The sequence below is a fragment of the Petromyzon marinus genome, chromosome 72 (assembly GCF_048934315.1).
Source record: "Petromyzon marinus isolate PM22_M1 ecotype Great Lakes invasive population chromosome 72, UKy_Petmar_22M1.pri1.0, whole genome shotgun sequence".
NCBI lineage: Eukaryota > Metazoa > Chordata > Hyperoartia > Petromyzontiformes > Petromyzontidae > Petromyzon > Petromyzon marinus.
Window position 1 is genome coordinate 156,009 of NC_133738.1, and position 7,605 is coordinate 163,613.

Sequence of the window (7,605 nt, forward strand, 5' to 3'; positions counted from 1 at the left end):
TTTACCCACGTGACTTTACCGCCGAATAGAACCAAAGAGTATGGTTTTTATTTTTATGTCTCCCTCTCTCTCTCGTGGATTTCCCGTTTAGCGCAAAGTCAACGCGTAGCAGTCACTTTGATAGATGATTTTTTTTGCTCGTTCGTGTGGTTTTAGTTTTGTTGTTTTTGCTTGTTGCGGCTGCAACCCGAATGGCTCACGGGGGCTATGCCAAACTAAATAAAACTCGAGCTGAAACTCAGCCTGATCGTGACCTCGGTTGTGGCTCAGAGATCACTTGATACGGATAACTCTGCTGCGACTGTTTGTACCTGAAGACGGGAAGCTTGGCGTTGCCTCCGAAACGTCGCGATTTAATTGAGTTGTTTTCATTTATTTTGAGAGTTTAAATCCTTGCAGTCACGAAAGCTTCAAATGTCGAGAATCTTGCGACCACTATCCGTCTCTGGGACCCCATAGACTTTCTATGGGAACCGGTTCCCCATCTCTTAACGTTGGCCCATGTTAATAGATAGGGAACCGGTTCCCCTATCTCTTAACATTGCCCCATAGACTTTCTATGGGACCGGTTCCCTATCTCTTAACATTGGGCCATGTTAATAGATAGGGAACCGGTTCCCCCATTTCTTAACATTGCCCCTTACTTAATATGGGAACCGGTTCCCTATCTCTTAACATTGCCCCATAGACTTTCTATGGGAACCGGTTCCCTATATCTTAACGTTGGCCCATGTTAATAGATAGGGAACCGGTTCCCTATCTCTTAATATTGCCCCATACTTTATATGGGAACCGGTTCCCTATCTCTTAACATTGTCACAGATTTCTATGGGAACCGGTTCCCTATCTCTTAACGTTGGCCCATAGACTTTCTATGGGAACCGGTTCACTATCCTTTAACATTGCCCCATATATTTGTATGGGAACCGGTTTCCTATCTCTTAACGTTGGCCCATGTTAATAGATAGGGAACCGGTTCCCTATCTCTTAACATTGCCCCATAGACTTTCTATGGGACCGGTTCCCTATCTCTTAACATTGGGCCATGTTAATAGATAGGGAACCGGTTACCTATTAATATTGCCCCATACTTAATATGGGAACCGGTTCCCTATCGCTTAACATTGCCCCACAACTTTATATGGAAACCGGTTCCCTATCTCTTAACATTGCCCCAGACTTTATATGGGAACCGGTTCCCTATCTCTTAACATTGCCCCAGACTTTCTATGGGAACCGGTTCACTATCCTTTAACATTGCCCCATATATTTGTATGGGAACCGGTTTCCTATCTCTTAACGTTGGCCCATGTTAATAGATAGGGAACCGGTTCCCTATCTCTTAATATTGCCCCATACTTTATATGGGAACCGGTTCCCTATCGCTTAACATTGCGCCATGTTAATAAATAGGAAACCGGTTCCCTATCTCTTAACATTGCCCCATAGACTTTATATGGGAACCAGTTCCCTATCTCTTAACATTGCCCCATAGACTTTATATGGGAACCGGTTCCCTATCTCTTAACATTGCCCCATAGACTTTAAATGGGAACCGGTTCCCTATCTCTTACCTTTGGGCCATGTTAACAGATAGGGAACCGGTTCCCTATCTGTTAACATTGCCGCCCGACACCGTGACGAGATGTTAACTCCCTCGCTACGTGTGCAGGACTCCGTGGGTTCGATCCCGACCCTGACGACGCCTGCTGCTGCTGTAGTCTCTCTCTGTGGTGGACTTCTTATTTTCATTCACCCACCCACCAATTCACACATTCACCCACCCACCAATTCACACATTCACCCACCCACCAATTCACATTCACCCACCCACCAATTCACACATTCACCCACCCACCAATTCACACATTCACCCACCCACCAATTCACTCACCCAACCACTCATTCATCCACCCACCCACCAATTCACACATTCACCCACCAATTCACACATTCACCCACCCAATTCACACATTCACCCACCCACCAATTCACACATTCACCCATCCTCCAATTCACTCACCCGACCACTCATTCATCCACCCACTCACCCACCAATTCACACATTCACCCACCCACCAATTCAGACATTCACCCACCCACCAATTCACACATTCACCCACCCACCAATTCACACATTCACCCATCCACTCATTCATCCACCAATTCACCCACCCACCAATTCACACATTCACCCACCCACCAATTCACACATTCACCCATCCACCAATTCACTCACCCACCAATTCACACGTTCACCCACCCACCAATTCACACATTCACCCACCCACCAATTCACACATTCACCCACCCACCAATTCACACATTTACCCACCCACCAATTCACACATTCACCCACCCACCAATTCAGACATTCACCCACCCACCAATTCACACATTCACCCACCCACCAATTCACTCACCCAACCACTCATTCATCCACCAATTCACCCACCCACCAATTCACACATTCACCCACCCACCAATTCACCCATCCACCAATTCACTCACCCACCAATTCACACGTTCACCCACCCACCAATTCACACATTCACCCACCCACCAATTCACACATTTACCCACCCACCAATTCACAGATTCACCCACCCACCAATTCACACATTCACCCACCCACCAATTCACACATTCACCCACCCACTAATTCACACATTCACCCATCCACTCATTCATCCACCCATTCACCCACCCACCAATTCACACATTCACCCACCCACCAATTCACTCACCCAACCACTAATTCATCCACCCATTCACTCACCCACCAATTCACACATTCACCCACCCACCAATTCACTCACCCAACCACTCATTTATCCACTGATTCACCCACCCACCAATTCACACATTCACCCACCCACAAATTCACTCACCCAACCACTCATTCATCCACCAATTCACCCACCCAATTCACACATTCACCCACCCACCAATTCACTCACCCGACCACCCATTCATCCACCAATTCACCCATTCACCCACCCAATTCACACATTCACCCACCCACCAATTCACACATTCACCCACCCACCAATTCACTCATCCGACCACCCATTCACTCACCAACCCACGGTTAAGACCACATTTGTATAATTGACATCCACATTTACACCCACAGTAATCAAATAGCGATGGTGACGATGGTGACGTTGGTGATGGTGATGATGTTGGTGGTGATGGTAGTGATGATGGTGGTGATGATGGTGATGATGGTGATGATGTTGGTGGTGATGATCGTGATGATGATGTTGATGATGTTGATGGTGGTGATGGTCGTGATGATGATGTTGGTGGTGATGGTCGTGATGATGATGTTGGTGGTGATGATCGTGATGATGGTGATGATGTTGGTGGTGATGGTCGTGATGATGGTGATGATGGTGGTGATGATGTTGGTGGTGATGTTGGTGGTGATGATGATCGTGATGATGATGGTCGTGATGGTGGTGATGATGGTGATGTTGGTGGTGATGATCGTGATGATGGTGATGATGATGGTGGTGATGATGATGTAACCATAAACCATTCCCGTCGCCACCTGCGTACAGATCCCTGGCGTGGATGGCAGTCGGCCATCGAGCAGACCCAAGTCTCACGAATCCCAATTTAGAAAAAGACAAATTGCACAGAAAATTAACAACTCAAAGTAGCAGCGTCATCACACAGGGGACAGCTGTCACTACAGCGTCATCACACAGGGGACAGCTGTCACTACAGCGTCATCACACAGGGGACAGCTGTCACTACAGCGTCATCACACAGGGGACAGCTGTCACTACAGCGTCATCACACAGGGATAGCTGCTACTGCAGCATCATCACACAGGAGACAGCTGACACTACAGCGTCATCACACAGGGACAGCTGTCACTACAGTAGTAGCAGCGTCATCACACAGGGACAGCTGTCACTACAGTAGCAGCAGCATCACACAGGGACAGCTGATACTACAGTAGTAGCAGCATCATCACAGGGATAGCTGACACTACAGTAGCAGCATCATCACACAGGGACAGCTGATACTACAGTAGTAGCATCATCATCACACAGGGGACAGCTGCTACTACAGTAGTAGCATCATCATCACACAGGGGACAGCTGCTACTACAGTAGTAGCAGCATCACACAGGGGACAGCTGCTACTACAGTAGTAGCATCATCATCACACAGGGACAGCTGTCACTACAGTAGTAGCAGCGTCATCACACAAGGACAGCTGACACTACAGTAGTAGCATCATCACACAGGGACAGCTGACACTACAGTAGCTGCATCATCATCACACAGGGACAGCTGACACTACAGTAGTAGCATCATCACACAGGGACAGCTGACACTACAGTAGTAGCATCATCACACAGGGACAGCTGACACTACAGTAGTAGCATCATCACACAGGGACAGCTGACACTACAGTAGCTGCATCATCATCACACAGGGACAGCTGACACTACTGTAGTAGCATCATCACACAGGGACAGCTGACACTACAGTAGTAGCAGCATCATCACACAGGGACAGCTGACACTACAGTAGTAGCAGCATCATCACACAGGGACAGCTGACACTACAGTAGCAGCAGCATCACACAGGGACAGCTGACACTACAGTAGTAGCATCATCATCACACAGGGACAGCTGATACTACAGTAGTAGCATCATCATCACACAGGGACAGCTGCTACTACAGTAGTAGCATCATCATCACACAGGGACAGCTGTTACTACAGTAGTAGCGTCATCATCACACAGGGACAGCTGCTACTACAGTAGTAGCATCATCATCACACAGGGACAGCTGATACTACAGTAGTAGCAGCATCATCACACAGGGACAGCTGACACTACAGTAGTAGCATCATCATCACACAGGGACAGCTGACACTACAGTAGTAGCAGCATCATCACACAGGGACAGCTGACACTACAGTAGTAGCATCATCATCACAGGGACAGCTGCTACTACAGTAGTAGCATCATCATCACACAGGGACAGCTGACACTACAGTAGTAGCATCATCATCACACAGGGACAGCTGATACTACAGTAGTAGCATCATCATCACACAGGGACAGCTGACACTACAGTAGTAGCATCATCACACAGGGACAGCTGACACTACAGTAGCAGCATCAGCATCACACAGGAGACAGCTGACACTACAGCAGCAGCGTCATCACACAGGGACAGCTGCTACTACAGTAGTAGCATCATCATCACACAGGAGACAGCTGACACTACAGTAGCAGCATCATCATCACACAGGGACAGCTGACACTACAGTAGTAGCATCATCATCACACAGGGACAGCTGATACTACAGTAGTAGCATCATCATCACACAGGGACAGCTGACACTACAGTAGTAGCATCATCACACAGGGACAGCTGACACTACAGTAGCAGCATCAGCATCACACAGGAGACAGCTGACACTACAGCAGCAGCGTCATCACACAGGGACAGCTGCTACTACAGTAGTAGCATCATCATCACACAGGAGACAGCTGACACTACAGTAGCAGCATCATCATCACACAGGGACAGCTGACACTACAGTAGCAGCAGCATCATCACACAGGGACAGCTGACACTACAGTAGTAGCAGCATCATCACACAGGGACAGCTGACACTACAGCGTCATCACACAGGGACAGCTGACACTACAGTAGTAGCAGCATCATCACACAGGGACAGCTGACACTACAGTAGTAGCATCATCATCACACAGGGACAGCTGACACTACAGTAGTAGCATCATCATCACACAGGGACAGCTGATACTACAGTAGTAGCATCATCATCACACAGGGACAGCTGACACTACAGTAGTAGCATCATCACACAGGGACAGCTGACACTACAGTAGCAGCTTCAGCATCACACAGGAGACAGCTGACACTACAGCAGCAGCGTCATCACACAGGGACAGCTGCTACTACAGTAGTAGCATCATCATCACACAGGAGACAGCTGACACTACAGTAGCAGCATCATCATCACACAGGGACAGCTGACACTACAGTAGCAGCAGCATCATCACACAGGGACAGCTGACACTACAGTAGTAGCAGCATCATCACACAGGGACAGCTGACACTACAGCGTCATCACACAGGGACAGCTGACACTACAGTAGTAGCAGCATCATCACACAGGGACAGCTGACACTACAGTAGTAGCATCATCATCACACAGGGACAGCTGCTACTACAGTAGTAGCAGCATCACACAGGGACAGCTGACACTACAGTAGTAGCAGCGTCATCACACAGGAGACAGCTGACACTACAGTAGCAGCATCATCATCACACAGGGACAGCTGACACTACAGTAGCAGCAGCATCATCACACAGGGACAGCTGACACTACAGTAGTAGCAGCATCATCACACAGGGACAGCTGACACTACAGCGTCATCACACAGGGACAGCTGACACTACAGTAGTAGCAGCATCATCACACAGGGACAGCTGACACTACAGTAGTAGCATCATCATCACACAGGGACAGCTGCTACTACAGTAGTAGCAGCATCACACAGGGACAGCTGACACTACAGTAGTAGCAGCGTCATCACACAGGGGACAGCTGACACTACAGTAGTAGCAGCATCACACAGGGACAGCTGACACTACAGTAGTAGCAGCGTCATCACACAGGGGACAGCTGCTACTACAGTAGCTGCATCATCATCACACAGGGACAGCTGATACTACAGTAGTAGCAGCATCACACAGGGGACAGCTGCTACTACATTAGCTGCATCATCATCACACAGGGACAGCTGATACTACAGTAGTAGCATCATCATCACACAGGGACAGCTGACACTACAGTAGCAGCATCATCACACAGGGGACAGCTGACACTACAGTAGTAGCAACATCACACAGGGGACAGCTGTTACTACAGTAGCAGCATCATCACACAGGGGACAGCTGCTACTACAGTAGCAGCATCATCACACAGGGACAGCTGCTACTACAGTAGCATCATCATCACACAGGGACAGCTGCTACTACAGTAGCTGCATCATCATCACACAGGGGACAGCTGCTACTACAGTAGCAGCATCATCATCACACAGGGACAGCTGACACTACAGTAGTAGCATCATCATCACACAGGGGACAGCCGACACTACAGTAGTAGCAGCAGCATCACACAGGGACAGCTGACACTACAGTAGTAGCAGCACACAGGGATAGCTGACACTACAGCAGCGTCATCACACAGGGACAGCTGCTACTACAGTAGCAGCAGCATCATCACACAGGGACAGCTGACACTACAGTAGTAGCAGCGTCATCACACAGGGACAGCTGCTACTACAGTAGTAGCATCATCATCATACAGGGACAGCTGATACTACAGTAGTAGCATCATCACACAGGGACATTAGTACAATGTGGGAGAGACAAAGGCGGCCGGGAAAAGGTTGGTCATGTGGTGGTGGTGGTGGCCATGAATGTCCTCCCCCACCCATCACAGGCACTGCTGCTATAGGAGCACTTGTCCCAACCCAGCCAGCCTTTGCGGGCTACACGGGGGAGCTTTGTCTGTTGTGTTATGTGGTTGAATGA

General features: G+C 48.7%; 1 protein-coding gene across 1 annotated transcript in view; it reads right to left on the reverse strand.

The window, feature by feature from the left end:
- Positions 1-3,091: 3,091 nt before the first annotated feature.
- PCYT2 (phosphate cytidylyltransferase 2, ethanolamine) overlaps positions 3,092-7,605 on the reverse strand; it is a 45,931-nt gene continuing 41,417 nt past the window's right edge. The window contains exon 13 of the mRNA XM_076055623.1: positions 3,092-7,605. This exon is cut by the window's right edge and continues 325 nt beyond it. The gene's annotated coding sequence lies outside the window, so the exon portion shown is untranslated.